This window comes from Manis pentadactyla, chromosome 1 (assembly GCF_030020395.1).
Source record: "Manis pentadactyla isolate mManPen7 chromosome 1, mManPen7.hap1, whole genome shotgun sequence".
Taxonomy (NCBI): domain Eukaryota; kingdom Metazoa; phylum Chordata; class Mammalia; order Pholidota; family Manidae; genus Manis; species Manis pentadactyla.
This window is the reverse complement of record NC_080019.1, coordinates 9,283,419-9,303,082: the sequence shown is the minus strand read 5'-3', so window position 1 is coordinate 9,303,082 and position 19,664 is coordinate 9,283,419. Positions and strand designations below refer to the sequence as shown.

At 37.0% G+C, this 19,664-nt stretch overlaps 1 long non-coding RNA gene across 3 annotated transcripts; it reads right to left on the bottom strand.

Annotated features, from left to right (window-relative positions):
* Positions 1-613: 613 nt before the first annotated feature.
* On the bottom strand, positions 614-19,564 carry LOC118914248 (uncharacterized). 3 transcript variants are annotated; one of them, XR_005025536.2, is made up of 4 exons: positions 19,404-19,564; positions 17,807-17,892; positions 5,809-5,905; positions 614-692 (listed from the first exon to the last, which is right to left on the bottom strand). It is a non-coding gene; the product is annotated as an uncharacterized LOC118914248 (long non-coding RNA). The 3 variants fall into 3 exon arrangements; XR_008999480.1 differs by having other exon boundaries at positions 5,809-5,902; XR_008999476.1 differs by lacking the exon at positions 17,807-17,892 and having other exon boundaries at positions 19,411-19,564.
* Between the last annotated feature and the right edge of the window lie 100 nt (positions 19,565-19,664).

Here is a 19,664-nt window from a genome sequence, read left to right as displayed (position 1 = left end):
TTTTGTGGACGGCTGAGGACATTCCCTTTTACTCCTAGTTTTCTGAGTGTTCTTAATCATGAACAGATGTCGGATTTTTTTAGATTTTTCCCAACATTGAAACGATCATTCATGATATCCTCATGATGTTAATATGGTGAATTACATTGGTTTTCAATGGTGGTAACAGCCTTGCATTCCCAGAATATTGCTGGATTATTTTGCTAGTATTTTGTTGAATATTTTTGCCTCAGTGTTCACGATGGATATTAATCTGTACTTTGCTTTTAATGTCCTTGTCTGATAAGTGTAATATTGACCTCATAAAATGAGTTTCCCCTCCTCTTCAATACCATGGAGAGAATGTGAGTAGAGTTCATAAAATTTCTTCCTAAAATGTTGCGTGGAATTCACCAGTGATGCCATTTGAACTTCTTATTGGAAGATTTTTATCTGATTTCACTTTTTTCAAACAGACATAGAATTATATTCTTCTTGAAAAAATTTTGGCATTTGTCTTTCAAGGAAATTGTCCATTTCAACTAAGTTGTCAGATTTATGAGCATAGTTACTTATAACATTCTCATATCTTTTGTCTCAGTCTGCTCAGGCTGCTATAACAAAATAACATAGACTGGTGTCGTCTTTTTTTTTTTTTTTGGTAGTCAAACCAAAGAGTTACTTCATTTCTAATTAGAAAGTCCTTCTCCAACCTAAAATGAGAAAAAGTTATTTTATGTTCACTTTTTACATGTAGTGCTTTTATTACAAATGTTATTTCTTCATTGCATTCTCATTTGTTAATGACATGAGAGCTCTTAATTTAACTATATTTTAAATAGCCATTTAGAGCATTTAGTAAATCTAACATGTCAGTTGATTCTTTGATGTTTCATATACTTATATTGCCTCCAAATAATTTTATTTCTTTTCCAATATTAGAGGCTCTTATTTCAGAGACTTCTAAATTAAAATTGCAGAAGCTTCTAAAATAATGCTAAATAAAAGGCAGAAACAGAGTATGTTTGTTTTATGCATGACTTCATGGGAATATCTTTGGTGTTTTACATTAAGTATAATTTGGGCTGATGATTTGAGCTACTGTTTATCATGTTAAGAAAACAATCTCCCTAGTCCTATTTTTACTGTTTTTTTCCCTTTTTAATCACATATGTGATAGCAAATGCTGTGGCTGGCTGTTGAATTTATTTTTTCCCCTTTCAACTAAGTCATGAATAATATTTTTGGAATTTTACTTTTATATACTAAATGAGTTCTGTTTTTGTGTGTAGCTATTTTTGTCAAGATTGGGACAGCTTCATAAAATTAAATGAGATGGTCTTGTCTCTGAATGCTTTAGCATGGCTTCCCTCCCTTCACCCAGGTGGACTCTTAGTCATTGCAGGGGAGTGGCAGTGAGATGGCCAGAGGGGAGGTGATACTTGTTGGGTGGTCTCTCTTCCAAAAGGCTGTTGTTCTAATTCTGAACTCCAACAAGATTATAATAGGTAAAAGTTACTATAGGTAAAGTATTCGCTCTAAATTACCAAGTAAGGTGTCCCATTTGTTAGAGTTAATCTTGGCCTATATATCACGACTTTATTGCTTAAAGGGACCTCAGACCTCGTTAAGCCAGCCTCCTCATTTGAAATATGACAAAATATAAAGTTGCTTTGTCAAGGGTCACATAGTTGTGAGTTGTTCACACAGAACTGTAATGTACGTGTCTTCCGGGAACTGAAATGTTTTATTTCTTTATTGTATTCTCCGAATCACCCAGCAGAGTCAGCAGGACACTAATTTGAAGTTTTTCAAGTGACATTTTGCTTCCTCACAGTATCTTTGGAAATGTTGATTTATTAGTCTAAATCTAGATTAAACTCTTGTTACCTAACAGTTTACTTACTCATGCCTGAAAGGATCACTTTAGAATTAGAGCCAAAGCTAGGCAAAATAATTTGTAATTGGGAATATTACGGAACCAATGCTCTAATAACACATATTCTCCAGAGTGCATCGCGGTTCATGCAGCTCTCTGACAAACATCTCATTTGAACCCTACGACATCTCTGAGACGGTGAAAGAGCATTTTCTTCACTGGAGCCTTGAGTTCAGGCTCAGAGAGGATGGGACTCACCCAAGAACTTGCCACTGGTAAGCTTGAGCTCAGACCCAGTTTTTCTTACTCCAGGCCCTGTGGGATTTTTTGCACTATTATTACACACTGCCTCTGTGATATTAAAGACATTTGCACTTTTATTGCCATTTTATAATGAGAATGATGATAATAGTTGCACTGTACTAAGGGTTTTACATAAATTCACTCATTTCATTTCCTGCATGACTTGTCAAGGACACACAGTTCGTACGAGGGAGGTGCAACCGAGATTCAAGCCCAGCTGGGCCGCCTCCAGAGCCCAGGGTCTCAGCGGCCAGTTCGGACTGCCAGAAAAGACAGGAAGTTCGTCCCTATCAGCCTGTCAGACATCGCCTGTTTTGCTCCCATATATACAAAAACTGGATTGCTATTCATACTGTCCTATAAACTTTGCACATACGGCCCACATTTTCCCATCTCTGACAAGCATTTTCATTTTTAATGACTGCTTTATAAGGATATACCATCATATTTTAAATTGTCCTGTTGGCCATGTCTAGAATTTTTTTCCTGTTTTTTTTTTTTGTGGCAAATAATGTTGCAATGATTATCCATGTACAGACACTAATACTCTTGATTATATATTAGACCAATTTACTGAAAATGGAAGTTATAGATAAAGACTACCTTTTGAATCTGGAAACACAGTGTTAGAACTGTCCACCAGAAAGGTTGCAGACAAAGCTTTGTTAGGTAGTAAAACAAGCTTAAAGTCCTAATTTAGATATTAACATTACAGATGCCAAAGCAGTCCTCAAAATTTGAATCAAAATGGCCATTTGCTTACTAATTTATATTAAGTTTGGCCCTAATTTTTCCAAGAGCAGTAAACTTCCAGAGTTCTAGAGCTAGATAAAACTTAACAAATCAAGGTAAAACATTCTCTGCAGGATGTAACTGGCTGTTAACTTTCTCTTGACAAGAGAGTAGAACAATAATTTGAGAGAGATCATTCCCTGGATTAACACCCAGGCAGCCAGCACTTTTTTTTTTTTGAGCACTCTAAAGGAAACATCCTTTCCTACTAGTCAAATGCTAAATAATTAAACCTCATAAACTGACCTTTGCGTAAGCCCATAAATAAAAAGTAGAACTCCGTGATTAATGAGGTTCTGAAGGAAATGTGCCTGGCAGGGCAGATGGTGTAGAATTACTCGGCGAGTCCAGGTGGGCTCTCCGTAAATCGGGTTAGAAGAATCTGGCCTAACCAGAGCCATCTTTCTAGACAGTGCCTTGGAGGCTGAGAAACTAGACTAGAAAACAATTCATGTTTGTGTGAAAAGGCAAAGGCAGTGTGGTAGCAATGAGTCTGTGCTTCGGTGTCCAAGGATTCTGGATTCGAGTCATGGCTCTGCCACTATCATCTTATATATGGTACTTTGCAAATGTCTCAAGTTTCTTATCTGTAAAACAGTAGTAGTAACCCATAAGACTGCTGAGAGAATTAAATAGGAAATTAACTACATGAAGTATGTATAAAGTCTGGCACATGTAAGTACAGTAACTTCAGTGGCTGTTGTAAATGCTTGACACTCTTCTACCTGATTTATTATCTAACTTGGTTTGAATAAAGGCAGTGGGGAAAATGACATACAGTGTAGAACCTACAAAATCTCTAGCATCCAGACCCAGTATAACTCATATATAAAACAAATTTCTGTGCATGATAACACCCTTTACAGACTCATGTTCAGGCTTTCCCCTAAAGCAGGGCAATGAGACCACATATGTGACAGGATCTCACTTGCATGTGGCTTTTCTCATTATAATAAACAGGGAAAGGGACATTTACCAGGGCAATTGAAAATAATTCAGGCTTTACCCAATAATTCAGTTTGCTTTGAAACCTGGTTCTTTATACCAAGGAAACCCTATTTTAGTTTACGAAGCCTTTGTCTCCCCCCTTTTCCATCTTCCACGCTTCCCTCGTGCCCTGTACTCCCATTCACAGGCATGCTGAGTGTCTTGTCTGTCACCAAGCTTTATTCTCTATGTCTCAGTTCAGATGTCTCCTCCTCGGAGAGCTTTCTCCAGACCAAAGCTAGTCCACTCCCTTTTGGTTAGTTTTGATCACCAACCCCCAGGCCTTCTATTTTCATGACACTTGTTACTACCTGAAGTTATGTCAATCATTCATTTGGTAATTATCTGTCTCACTAATGAGACAGGAAACTACAGAAAAGAAGCCATGTCTGAACTCTAACTGTAGTGATCTGGACTCCAAAACATGCCTGACACTAAATTGCTCAGAGAATATTTCAGTGAGTAGCTGAATGAACACATCCTGACTTCTTTGATTAGTCCTCTCTAACCTTGCCCAAGATACTTAATGTACCTAAGCTTTAGATTTCTCATTGATAAAGTAATGCTTATAATGATATTTAACTCAGGGTTGTAATGGGATCAACTGAGTCCATGTATGTAAAGCGCGTAGCCCAGTCCCAGGCACTAAAAATTGCTATTGTGATGTTGGCCTTTTTGATGATAATGAAATTTTGTTTATAGAAGGAAATTTTCACTGGATATAGATTCTAGGTTAACTTCTACACTGTCAGCACTTTAAAGAGATTCCAGGATTTTCTGCCTTCCATAATTCCCAGTTACAGGTCTGTTATATCCTTATCTTTGTCTCTATAAAAAGTTGTCATCCTTTTGCTGCTGCTTTTAAGATGTTCTCCTTATTTGCCATGTGATTATGATGAGCCTTGGTATGATTTTCTTCATGATTTTTCTGCTTGGGATTCATTGGGTATTTTCTGGGCATGGGATCATGGTTTCCATCAAGTTGGGAAATCTTTCTTCAAAGAAATTATCTCTGTAATGGTTTTTCTCTGTCTTTATCTCTTTTCTCCTTTTAGGACTCCAGTTATATCTATGTTAGACTTTTTGATAATATCCCCTAACTGAGGGTTTGTTAATTTTTTTCCCCATGATTTTTCTGTGTACTTTTTAATGGGTTCTATTGTTTTGTCATCAAGCTCACAAATTTTCTTTCTGCAATATACAATTAGTTGTTATACATATCCAGTGAATTTTTCATTTCAGGTGCTTCTCCATCCCTAAAGGTTCTATTTTTTTTTAACCTTTCATTTTTCTCTCATGGTTTTCTTTAAAATCTTTGAGCATATTTGCAATAACTACTTTAAACATCCTTGTCTACTAATTCCATCTTTGTCATTTCTGGAAGTATTTCTATTGACTGATTTAACTCTTAGTTATGGTTTACATTTTTCTGCTTCTTGCCATATCTAGCAATTTTTTTATTAGTTCCTGGACATTCTGAATCATGGGAATGTTATATTGTTGAACATCTAGATTTTGTTTTCTTCTTTTAAAGAGTAATGGGATTTGTTCCAGCAAGCAATCATTTGCATTTCAATTTTATCTCTTCAAGACTTATCTTTTATTGAGGGGTAAAAAAGATAGTGGAGTAGGAAATCAAGGTATGAACCTCCTCCCTCAAATGCAACAATGAAGCAACTACAGCAAATACAACTAAACGTGCAGAACAGACCATCTACACCTGGCAAAAAAGAGAAGACCACACAGAAAAGGATAAAGTGGCAGAGCTGCAATCACATGGGACCCAAGCCCTTCCCCCATCCCAGCCCACAGACGGGAGGAAGAGGAACAGAGTGGGGAGGGGATAGGCACTCAGGAACTCTGCACACCTGGCCCTGGAGATCTGCTCTGGGAACATGAGACCACATTGCACTGGGTTCTGGTGATTGCAGGGCTGGACACCAGGGACATGCTCCGCCAGTCCTGCTGAGACCAAAAAGAGAGGCCTGCAGCTGAAATATTTGCCAGCAGTGGGAGGGGTTCTAGAGGGGAGTGGGTTAGACGGTACTCTCTCCACAGGAGAAAGTGGAGGTGTGCAGATGAATGGTACTTCCCCAGCCCTCCCTCAGTGCAAGAGGTCAGACACTCTTGGGAGCCCCAGATGCTCCCTCTCCCTTGCTGGTAGCTCAGCCCCAAGGTGCTCCCCTGCATACCGCTAGCATGCCTGCCTACTTGGCCGAGCAGCATCAGCTTTGCTGCCTGACAGGGAGAGGGAGGCTCTCCCATCTTTCTTGGCCCTGTCTCAGCCCAATTGGAGAGGCACCTGCAGGAACCAGCTCGAAGTGCTCCTTCCTCACTGCTGGCAGCCAAGCCTGGTGGCATGCACTTGCTATTGCTCAGCAAGAGCACCCCTGAGACTCACTGCCTCCGATGCCCCACGTGATGGCACACCATGCTGCACCACTGCTACCAGACTTGCTGTACCATCCACCTGTCCCAGAGCAGGGAGACTGACCCACACACCCTGTTAACCCAGTAGCCTTGCCATCACCATTGCTGCAGGGAAGGCAGAGGGTGACCCTACCCACAATGATCCCAGTAGAAGCCACTGCTCTGATTATAAAAAGCCAGCTGAGGCAAACTGTTGACCATGGGGGACCGAGATAGACCATAGCCAGCAGACAGAAAGGCAGCCCTACCCATTGGGCAACTGGGACTCTACCTCAAAGGAGAACCAGGCACTGGAGAGTAAAGAGTCTTGAGCTTCTGGGCACCACAGGACACTTTCTTCATAAAGCCTTTACTCTGTAGACCAGGAAGCATAGAAGATCCATCAAATACAAAGGAAGACACACACAAACCCTGACAAAATGAGGAGGCAGAGGAATATGTTCTAAACAAAACTGCAGGATAAGACACCAGAAAGAAGGCTAAATGAAATGGAGATCACCAATCTTCTTGATAAAGATTTCAAGGTAACAGTCATAAATATGCTTGTTGATCTATGGAAGAGTATTGAAGAGCTCAGGAAGGACTTCAAAAAAGGGACAGAAGAGCTGAAAAAGAGTTACTCAGAACTGAAGAATACAATAACTGAAATGAAATGTACAATGGAGGCGATGAATTATAGATTGCTGCAAGTAGAGGAGACAATCAATGGGATGGAAATTAGAGAACAGGAAAACAACAAAGCTGAGGAGAGAAAAAAGAATATAAGCGAGAGGATGCTAAGAGAGCTGTATGACAACTCCAAACAAACCAGTATTTGTGTAATAGGGGTACCAAAAGGAGAAGAGAGAGACAAAGGGATAGAAAGTCTCTTTGAGGAACTAATTGTTGAAAAGTTCCTCAGTCTGGGGAAGGAAATAGACATTCAGTTCATGGAAGCACAGAGAACCCCTAACAAAAGGAACCCCAGGAAGACACCACCAAGACGCAAAATAATTAAAATGACAAATATTAAGGATAAGCAAAGAGTATTGAAAACAGCCAGAGAAAGAAAAAAGATTACTTATAAGGGAAACCCCATTAGGCTATCAGCAGACTTCTCAGCAGAAAATTTACAGGCCAGAAAGGAGTAGCATGAAATATTTTATGTAGTGAAACAGAAGGACCTTCAACCAAGAATCCTCTACCCAGCAAGATTATCATTCAAATTTGAAGGAGAGATTAAACATTTCCCAGATAAACGAAGGCTGAAGGAATTTACAACCACTAAACCAGCATTGCAGGATATGTTAACGGGCCTTCTGTAGAGGGAAATGTTCCTAAGCCTAAATAGTTTTCACCAGTGAAAATAAACGAACAGTAAAGTTAGTAGACCAATTAATAAGCAACTACAAAGTTAAAACAAAACTAGTAAAACCAGCTATACACAAAATCAGTCAAAGGATACACAAAAAAGTACAGATTATGACATCTAATACATAAAGTATGGAGGAGGAGGAAAAAAGAGAAGAAGTACTTTAGATTGTGTTTGAAAGAGAGCAATCATCAACTTAATAGACTGTTACATAGTCAGGAAGCTATCCTGAACCTTTTGGTGAACACAAACCTAAAGCCTATAATACACACAAAATTAAAATGAAATATCCAATCACAACACTAAATAAAACCATCAAATAACAAGAGAAGAGGATAAGAGAGGAAAAAAAAGAGAGAGGAAGAGGAACTATAAAAACAACCAGGAAACAAAATGGCAATACGTACATACCTATCAATAATTACATTAAATGTAAATGGACTGAATGCAACAATCAAAAGACACAGAGTGGCAGAATGGATAAAGAAACAAGATCCATCTATATGTTGCCTACAAGAGACTCATTTCAGATCCAAAGACATTTATAGACTAAAAGTAAAAGGGTGGAAAAAGATACTTCATGCAAATAATAGGGAGAAAAAAGCAGGAGTTGCAGTACTTATATCTGACAAAATGGACTTCAAAACAAAGAAAAAAATGAGAGACAAAGGACAATACATAATGATAAAAGGATCAGTCCAACAAGAGGATAAAACCATTTTAAATATCTATGCACCCAACAGAGGAACCCCTAAATATGTAAAACAAATATTAGCAGAATTGAAGGGGGGAATAGATTGCAACTCCTTCATTTTAGGAGACTTTAACACACCACTCACATCAATGCACATCAACCACACAGAAGAAAATAAATAAGGAAATAGAGGCACTGAACAATACATTAGATCAGAAGGACTTAACAGATATCTACAGAACATTCCACCCACCAAAAGCAGCAGGATACATTTTCTTCAAGCGTACATGGAATGTTCTCCAGAACAGATCACATACTAGACCAAAAAAAGAGCCTCAATAAATTTAAAAAGATTGAAATTGTATCAAGCCACTACTCAGACCACAATGGTATGAAATGAGCAATAAATTACATAAAGAAAAAAAAAAGCCCCAAACACATGGAAGCTAAACAACATGCTTCTAAAAAGTCAATGGATTAATGAACAAAACAGAAATCAGGCAATACATGAAGAAAAATTAATAATACAGCAGTCCAAAATTTGTGGGACACAGCAAAAGTGGTTTTAAATGGGCAGTAAATAGCAATACAGGCCTACCTCAAGGAACAGGAACAATACCAAATAAACAGTCTAAATTCAGAACTAAAGAAACTAAAAAAAGAAGAACAAATGAAACCCAAAGTCAGTAAAAGGAGGGACATAATAAAGATCAGAACAGAAATAAATGAAATAGAGAAGAATAAAACAATAGAAAAAAAAATCAACAAAACTGAGAGTTGGTTCTTTGAGAAAATAAACAAAATAGATAAACCCCTAGCCATACTTATCAAGAAAAAAAGAGAGAGTATGCACATAAATAAAATAGAAATGAAGAAGGAATAGTCACAATGGATACCACAAAAATACAAAGAATTATTAGAGAATACTATGAAAAATTATATGCCAATAAATTAGACAACCTAGAAGAAATGGACAACTTCCTAGAAAAATACAAACTTCCAAGACTGACCCAGGAAGAAATAGAAAGTCTGAACAGACCAGTTACCAGCAATGAAATTGAATTGGTAATTGAAAAACTCCCAAGAAACAAAACTTCAGGACCACATGGCTTCACAGCTGAATTCTACCAAATATTTAAAGAGCTAATCCCCATCCTTCTTAAAGCATTCCAAAAAGTAGAAGAGAAGAGGAGGGAATACTTCCAAACTCATTCTATGAGGCAGCAGCACTCTAACTCGAAAACCAAAGACACCACACACAAAAAAAGAAAATTACAGACCCATATCCCTGATTAACATAGATGCAAAAATCCTCAACAAAATATTAGCAAACCAAATTCAAAAATACATCATGACCAAGTGGTACTTATTCCAGGGATGCAAGGATGATATAATATTTATAAATCAATCAGTATCACACACTCCATTAACAAAAAGAAGGATAAAAACCACATAATCACCTCAACAGATGCTGTAAAAGCATTTGACAAAATTCAACATCCATTCATGATAAAAACTCTCAACAAAATGGGTATGGAGGGTATGTACCTCAATAGAGGCCATGTATGATAAACTCACAGCTAACATCATACTCAATGGCAAAAGGCTGAAACTTATTTTTATTAAGCTGCATGAAGCTGGCCATTGTCCAAACCAGTAGCATATAGCCACATTTAACTATTGAAGTTTCAATATAAATTATTTAAATGAACTAAAGTTAAGTAAAACTACAAATTCAGTTCCTTAGCTACCCTAGACACATTTCAAGTACACAACAGCCATGTGGCTAGTAGCAACTATATTGGAAATCACTAGTCTATAATACCTTTTACTCTAGAGATACTTTAGATGGACTCCTAAGGCATGACCTTTCTGGGGTCTCTATTGGGTGTTTAATGAGAACACTCCAATCTGTCTTATTAGAAATTATATATATCCTATTCCTGAATAATTTCCATCCCTGGAAATTGTTCAGCTTACAGTTCCTCAGGGATTCTTTGCTTGTAGAATTTCACTTGACACTTGCATGGTTTAGTATTAAGCAAAAAAAGGGGGGGAGGATCAATGCAGATTTATTTTTCATGCATTGGTCCCTTTTTTCCCAAACTCTGCCCAACAACTTACAGTCATCTTATCTCAAGTCAATTAGATCACACCATTGTAAGATTTACTTTAGCCTGCTAAAAGGTCCAGCTTATTCTTTAGCTTAACCTATATGCTGTTTTTTCCTCCTCCAGCCCCTAATCAAGTAATTTGCAACCTGGGCAGGAGACAAGCACCATGGGTAACTTTTCCTGCCAATAATGAAAAATGCCCAGATATAAACAGTATAGTAAGAACAGGAAAGAGTCCATCTTAAAGCTGAGATTGTATTTTAAAAGCCAGAAATTTAGGAAGTAAGATTCCTGACATATTCTTTAGCAAACAATAACTCAGTCCATAACTTGGGGTACATACATACAACATACATACAACAGACAATAACTTGGGGGCAGGACAGGCTATCTTGATGGATATGTTCCCAGAGGGAAGATGCTATCCTGAGGAGGAACTGGATCAGTAAATTTCTTGTGTTAATTTTACAGAATTACCTAGAGGACTGATAATAGAAGAGAAGAGACTTAGTGTCTCTCACCAGAGAGAAGCATCTTGAGATCACTTCACAAGTTTACAACCCCTAGCCCTTTGTCACATTCTTGAAAAATTCTTAAAAGAGGGAACCCCCAACCTTTCAGGGGGCCTCCTCTCTGAGGATGCCCTCACTTTCTCTCTCCAAATAAAACTTTTACTCTGTTTCACTACTGTGTCTCTTCTCTTCAATTGTTTATTGTGGCAGGGACAAGAACTGAGGAAAATAAACTGCCCCCTAACAGGTAGAAGAATTATAATGATTTCATTTCTGTTCCTTTCTGGGCATTAAAAGAAACTTTCTAAAGAAATGGAGGACTAAAGGAATTCTATAAATATATAGTCATGAACTAAATGAACAAAAATAAAAATTTCTGTTATGAGATATATTGTAAAATGAATCTATAGTGAAAGATACTTTGATATTAAATGGAAGCATGAGATAAAATATTAATCCTAATAGACCTGCTAATAAATATAAATGTGTTAAACTACCCTATTAAAAATCTGATTATATCTCCAAGCAAAGATTACTTTTTGCTGCTATCAAGTGACACATCTAATAGAATGTAACTCAGAAAGGTGGCAAAGAAAAGGATACATAAAGGTACCTTAGGACATTGCAACTAAAAAACTATAACAATAAAATATTAGGTGTTAATACCAGCCAAGTTTGACCTGGAAAAAAATTATGACCACTTCATAAAGATAAACAGAGTTATGAATATCTGTGAATCAAAAAATGAAGTATCAACCATAACAAAAGGAGATGAAATAGACATATACTAGAGGTGAGAAATATTGATCTCTTGAAATCTATGATACATAAAAAGGTGGAAAATTATAAAATCTTAAATGACATCCTTATTAAGGTAGTCCCAAAGTCACACCAAATCTGATACCCTGAAAAAAGAAATTATAGCTTCTTTTCAAATAGTCATGGAACATTCTCTAAAAGAAACCATATATTAGGCTTTGTAGAAAGCCTACAAAAAATCTCCAAGCTAGAAATAGTTCAAAAACATATTCTGACCAAGAAGAAACTCTTAAAATATCCAGATTAATAAAGAAGGAATAAAATAAGCATCCAATGTAAAAAGCTAGGAAAAGATAAGGAGTGATGGCTAATGAGTACAGGGTTTCTTTTGGGGGTAACAAAAGGCCAAAACTGGATTGTGGTGGTGGTTTGACAACTCTGAATATAATAAAAGCACCAAATTATGACTTTAAATGGATTAGTTATAGAATATGTGAATTATATCTCAAGCTGTTAAAAAAGGATGTAAGGATAATACAATTTCAAAGAAGAAATTGAATTTAAAAGAGTCAATAAATAGATAAGCCATTAGTTAATACAATCAATAAAAATTACAGGACAAATAACACAAAATAAACTATACAGGCAACATCATGCAGAAACAAATCTCATCCCCTAGAAATACTATGTCCAGATGTATCCTTAGGGGAATTATACCAAACACTTAAGGAAAAGTAATTTCAATTATACCTACTTAACACCCTAGAAAAGGAAACATAAAAATTTTTTAATAAAATGAGCATAAGGTTGCCAAAACTCAAAAAAGAATAAGAAATGTTTTAGACCTTTTTGAAGAAGCATGTTTTAAAATTTTAATAAAAATAGAATAAGGACGGATATCATAGTATAAAAATGAACAAAGGCAAACTAATTCAAAATAGGGTCAGTAAGCAACTAAGGGACAGTTCTCACTCAAGAACCACTTGTCACATTACTTTACATACCCAGCAGGAGGAAGGAAGATTTTCTCCTTGACCCACAACAACCAACCCAAGAAGAAGCAGTCACAACCCCAAACCCTTGCTCTCCTCCAATGAATTTTTGTTCAACATAATCCCTCCCAACTTTGTCTTTTTCTTCTATAAAAGGACACTTTCCTCCTTTGTTCTTTTGACTTACCTATGGTTCCCCACAGTTTGCATATTCCAAATTGCAATTCCTCTGGTTTTCCCAAATAAACTTGACTTTGCTGGCTAAACAGCTTACCTTTTTCTTTTAATGGTTGACATTTCTTGGTGTCATAAGTGGGATCTGAAGGAAAAATAAACCTGAAGAACTAACAATCCCTGGAACCACATGCAGTACCCATTTTTGAGCCCCTTCTGTTCTCTGCTTCTGTAAATTGTCTTCTTCCTATCAGTTCAATCTCTTCTCGAATTCAAATTCTTTTCTTCTGATCAAGATCAACTTTCTTTGGGCTCTGTTTTTAAGAAGATATCACCCTCCCGGTGCATACTATTTTGTTTTCTAAACTTCTGATTCTCTACACTCTCTGTGTTCTGAGCTCTCAAATTCTATTGTGCACACTTGTTTTCTGTTTCTGTTTGTTCTGTTCTGTTTCTGTTTGTTGAAGCTTCTTGGTTAAGTCACCATCCTGTTCAAAATGAGGGAAAACACATGATTCTCAGTGCTTTAGAACAGCTGTTGGAAAATAGGGCCCCTTATGTAGTACATTTTAGGGAATCCAAAGGCAAAAAATTTCCACCTGGTCACTGGGCCAGGATCTTGTGTCATTCTGGGAAAAAAAAAAGGATGACCTTTTGGATAATTTGGAATTGTGATGGCCATTCTGGGGAATCTTCATTTTAGATAAATCCACCTTAATGGGCACCCTTAAAAGAAAGGATCCTAAACTTAGAGACAATGGAATGCATTCTTTGACTGGCATGCAGATGTTCCTGAAAGACAAAATTACACCACACCCAGTTCTAAAAGGACCCTTACAGCATGCAAATTAAAATATCTTTAGTAAAAAAATGTGTCCTTCTGAACAGGTAAACTTAACTTAGAACATTGGCCAGAAACACAATTTGGACCCAGCTATTATTTTGAGCTTTGTATCTGAAAAATGGCAAAAATTTTAGACAAAATTTGTAAGATCTCTGTGTGTGTGTATATTACGTATGTCTACATATATATATCTATGTGATAGTTTTCTAGTTCTGGATAATATTGCCATGATACTCTAAAATTTTATTTAATTAAATAAATTTCTGTTTAATTGTCTTACAGAAATATAAGCAATTACGTAAATGAAATAGACATGAATATTTTTTGAATTCACATGATCTGAGATAGTCTTTGATAAAGTCAAGTTGAAGTTTGTCGTTTGATAAAAAAGCAGGCATGTCTTCAGAGTTATTGCATTAAATATAATGCAGGTAACAACTTTTATTCTACCTGGACTGATTAGTCAAATAAATTCATTTTATCTCTGTTGCAAAATTTGTTAGCCAGAAAATTTGCTTCAGATATGGTTGACTTTGTCTAATGTCTCATGAAGTTTTTGTGAGTAATCTAAACATAATTGTCGGGAACAAATGATTTAGGTAGATGAAAATGGGTAAGAGTTTTGTAGGGGTGTAATAACTTTTATGGCATGTGTGCTTAAAAATGGCTTCCCCAAATCTTTTTGATAAGATTGTAATGAATTTAAGCTAAAAAAAAGTATTTAATATCAAAAATATACTGGTGCAGAATTAGAATTTAGTTTGTCTCTCTGATAAAAGGACAGTTTTCTTAGATCACTGGTCTGCTTTTAATAAGAAATTGTAAACAGAGTTTCTTCACTTTTAATGTAACCTACCAGGAGACAGAGATTCTGTGTTTTGTGTTGATCAGGTCTTGATTACTTAAAAAAAAATCTTTTCGGTTAAAAAGAACTAAGGCTTTCTGCAACCATATAACCTTCGGTATTTGCCTTTAAAATCTTTTTTGTCACTTTGGTTAAATGGATAATTAAGTCTTAATTCATAATTTTCTGTGATCCTATTTGGTCAAGTGCCTAAAGTCTTTTGATATTTTTCACAAACTTCCCAAAATTCAAATTCTGGGTGGAGTCTTTTTGACCTTGAACTAACTTTGGGATTTTCCAGAGGGCCCCTAAAACATCTCAAAAGATTTGTTCTCTCTCTTTATAAAAAGGCAGGTGTTAAACTAATTAAGCTTATAATATACTAATTACATGGGAAGCTTGTCAAATAATACTAAACTAAATAAGAATAAAAATAAAAAACAACAAAAAACAAAAAGAATATTAAACATTCTTTACCTTATATTTGTATAGGTGTATGTTAACATAACATATTAATAGTGTTTCAAATAGTATACGAAATTCCTAAAATTCTGATATGTTCTGATACAATGTTATCAGTTGTAATTTTAAAATGTATGTCACAGAAATAAGCAAACCCCTTGCTAATTCTGTTATGATGAATTCTCATCAATCTTTAATAATGGGCTTTTTAAAGCCTTTTGTCATTTATAGACAGTTATTGCTTTACTCTGATGCTTTTGAATTTCATCTTCAGAGAAATTCATAGAAAGGATTCTGACAAGTATTCTAAAATTCAGGTATCTGATAGCTGTAAAGTAATACCACTGAATTGGATTTAGGAAAACTTTTTCTATTAAGCTATCTATGACTTACAACAATTTGGTAAAATAATTGTGAACAAAGATGAAACGATTCCTTTTCTCCCTACCTGATCCCTCCAGAATTTGGAAACTCTTGTGTAATTTTCCTCATGATAATGTAGTTAGTTATTTGTGTAAGTTCAAGAAGAATATGCTCTCCTTATAAACACGCCACTGACTCCTCTGTGGCTAACATATTAGAAAAAAGTCACTCCCCTTCAAACTTCATAGTGACCATACTTCATAGTGACCTAACTTCACTGGTCAGATACTCTGATAAGTTTGTGCTGTTTGGCCAGTTTTACAACATTTTACTGTGCTTACCACCCTCAATCTTCAGAACTAGTTGAACATACTAATGGCAGCTAATTATCAAAATTTGGAGAAATCCTTCAAATACCCTGGCCAAAAGCACTGCATTTGCTTCTTCTGAATCTTAGGTCCACCTCTTTCAAAAGTCATAACCTCTTCCCTTTTGAGATAATCACAGGATGCCCGATGCACCCGGCCCTGCTTCCTTTGATCCAGAGCTGATAAAAGGGGATATACTTCAATTTTGCAAAGGTCTAACCATATCCTTAGAGAATACTCACACTTTAGTAGAAGAATCTTTACACAGTGCACTCCCAGGAATAAAAAACATCAGACACATAATCATCTGCAGCCTGGAGATTTCATCTACTGGAAATGGCACCTTTAGAAATACTCCCTCCGCCCTGACTGGAAGGGACCTTACTAAGAATTGAAGCAGCCTACAGCTGAGGCAGAAAACTTTCCCAAGATTAGTGGATCAGGTCTATTTACCTTTTTCTCACTGTTGCTTCTTACCTTATTTTCTCCCTCTCTTTCTTAGAAAGACAATACTCTTATTCACATTTCCAAATCTATAGCAAAATGGGGAAAACTTTTTGATTGCTGGATTGTTAGCAGAAACTCTGTTCTTGATGTCAAAGACTCCTGAGTCTTACCTGGAGCCAAGCTCTTCTTAGTCCCAAGTGACACTACTGATTACACCCATAAGCCTTTGCATGTTACCTATGAGACTGGCTATCATGGCCAGGTATTCCCATACCTTGTTTCAACTTTTCCTGTCATAACCATCCTAGCTCAACAAAACACCTCTACCTTTGCCAACTATACATTTTCCCATCCCACTCCCAAACCTCATGTTCTTTTCCTTAAATATGTTCTGTCCCCATATACCCAAAGGAAATACAAATGGGCTAACTCCTCTTTGCAAGTCTTTTAGCAAAGACCCCCTTTAGTACAATATGGTACCTCACAGAAGGTCATTCCAATTCATCTGATCCCTGGCTTGAAAAGTTCAATAAGGAAGTTCTGGCTAATGGATCTATCAATAACCAGACCTTAGCTGCAGTCGTCTGTGCTCCACCTGGTTTTATTTTTGTCCACAGTAGATGGCATTTCCCATGGGCACATGAATGTTAGATAGCTGATGAATTGGAGACCAGTGCTTACTGGGATATTTAAACAGCAGTCCTTCCACTCACTGCCCCTGACATCAGGGCCTGCCCTGGCCATATGATGACAACACAACAGGTGACAGGTTGGGCCTGGGTCATTCCCAGAGCAGCTTTAATTTGTTAACATTTGATAACAAATCAGAAGCCTCCCATTGGTCCTTTCATTGCTCTACCCCATTAAGCTTCCATGGCCACCCTAAAAGGGAACTTCCAAGAGGCATACATGATTCTGAGTTTGTCTGCATAGCAAGAGCCTTTTTCCCTTGAGTCACAATAAGTGCCAATGAGCACATGATCAGAAATCTCTCCCTAACATTAGGAGAGCTAGCTGTTTCCACAGTCAAAGCAGTAGCAGCCCTACAACAATCATTTGACGAGTTCGTTAAGATATTTTGGACAATGGTAAAGTTCTTGATTACCTATTTTGCTGATCAAGGAGTTGTTTGTGCAGTAGCAAAAACCATCTATTGCACCTGTGTAAATTCCCCTGGAGAGGTAGAGACTCAGTTATACAAGGTCAGAGAACAAGCATACTGGTTAGAGCAGATCTCACCTGACTCTCCATGGTCCTCTGAGTTATTCAGTTGGCTACCTTCAGGTCTAAAATTATGGTTTGGAACCATCATATGACTTGGATTTGTCATGTTACTTTTAATTCTGTTTTGCATATTTCTGTCTAAACTTTGTACTTGTTGCCTGTTAAATCTCTGCAGAGGTGATGCACCAAATAGAATGTTAGCTCAATGCTTTGAGATTATTTCCAATGCTTACGATAGACAAGATATTAATTTAAGAGTGGAAGATGCCTGAGAGCCCCTCCCTCTACCTTCTCTGTTGCTTAAATGAGGTGTCTGTGGTTTCTATCACCACCTGGTCGCCCCTCAGCCTGGGACATGGATCCTGGGAAAGGTCCTTCCTGGCACCAAGGGACACAGATGGACAAAAATGTTTAATAAATAAATAGATAAATAACCAGATACTTGAGCAGTGTTTTCAAGGGAAGACCTTGCCTTAAAGGGGGAAATGTGAAAATGAACAAAGAAAACCTAATTCAAAACGGAGTGGGGAGAATTCTCGCTCATGCACCACCCCTTGAAACTTACTTTTCATACCCCAGCAGGAAGAGGATTTTCTCCTGGCCTGGAAACAACCTAGTCAATGAGAAAGCTACTGTAACCCCAAACTTTTGGTCTTCTCCAGTGAACTTTTGTTCAGAGCCACCCCTCTCAACTTGGTCCTTTCCTCTATTAAAGGGTGCTACCCTCCTTTGTTCTTTGGACTTGCCTATGGTTGGCCACAATTTGCATGTACCAAGTTGAAATTTCTCTGCTGTTCCTGAATAAACCTGACTTTTCTGGATAAACTGATTACCTTTTTCTTTTAACAACTGACAAAAGTCCTGAATGGAAAGACAATTTAAAAAATATGTCCATTATCCCAATTAATCTATTAACTGAGTACATTTCTGACCAAAATCTTAAAAGAATTTACAATGAGATTTCACAACTCTATCCTTAAAAAAAAAAAAAACCTCTTTAGTATATAAATTTTCAAGTATATTCACTACTGGAGGAATAGCTTAATGTTTCCATCACCTAGCTTCAATAATTACCAACACATAGTTAGTCTTGAACATTCAAGTTTTAAGTTTATCACAAGAGTAATTAAATAGTCACAGAAATTTTTAAAAAAACAAGGAGAAACTTTCTCTAATAGTTATCAAATAGAGAGCTATTGTAGAGAGGCCCACATTTTTGTGGAAAATAAGAATGTGATAAGGGTGCAGTTTCCAATCAGTGTGGAAAGGATGACTTAATAATAAATAAATGTTGTTGGGTCAACTGACTACTCAACTGGGAAGAACTTAAGTAATTCACAACATATCAAAAATAAAATTCAGATAAATTAAGGGCCTAAATATAAAAATTAAATCTATAAGAAAATTAGAAAAATATGTAGGGGGTATATTCAAAATCTTGGTGTGAGGGTATATTCCAAGCCAAATAACAATAATAGATTTGATTGCATGAAAAATTTAAACTTCTGCAGAATGAAGCAAAGTTATAAGTGACAGATTGAGGGAAATATATGCTACACATAAATCAGACCAGGGAAATGACAAGGACATGGAGATAATGAAGTAGGCTCAGTGTTTAGGAACATACTTTACTATCGCCCACACACAGGAAACACGGCTTCCCAAAAATATGAGATGGGATTTCAGTGGTTAGTTTCTTCTTTCCCTAAAATTCTTCCAGTTTTTTACAAGCACCGTATATTACGTTTGTAATTCAAATTTAAACCTTTCACAGCTAAAAATCTGGCCTGCCTTATGTTGTTCCCTGTTAATGCTTCACCAGCTTTATTTTAGGTTTACGACGCAGAGGCACCGGGGCTTTGCTGCCTTTGTGTCACCGTGATACTTATTACAGAAGTGAGTCCTTAAAACAATGTTGATCCTGTAGGTGAGGGACGTCCAGGTGCCGACACGTGAGACCTTACGCTTCCTCATTGCACACTCTCCCCATCCTCTATCCCAGTTCCAAGCGCATAACTCACTTCATCTGCCAGCACGAAATGACACGCAAGAATTCATTCCTGGAGCGCGCGTCACCGCAAATCTCGCGCCTCTGGGTCTGAGACTGCTCTGGGGACGCCCCCGGCCGCCCTGCCGCCTGGTGTGT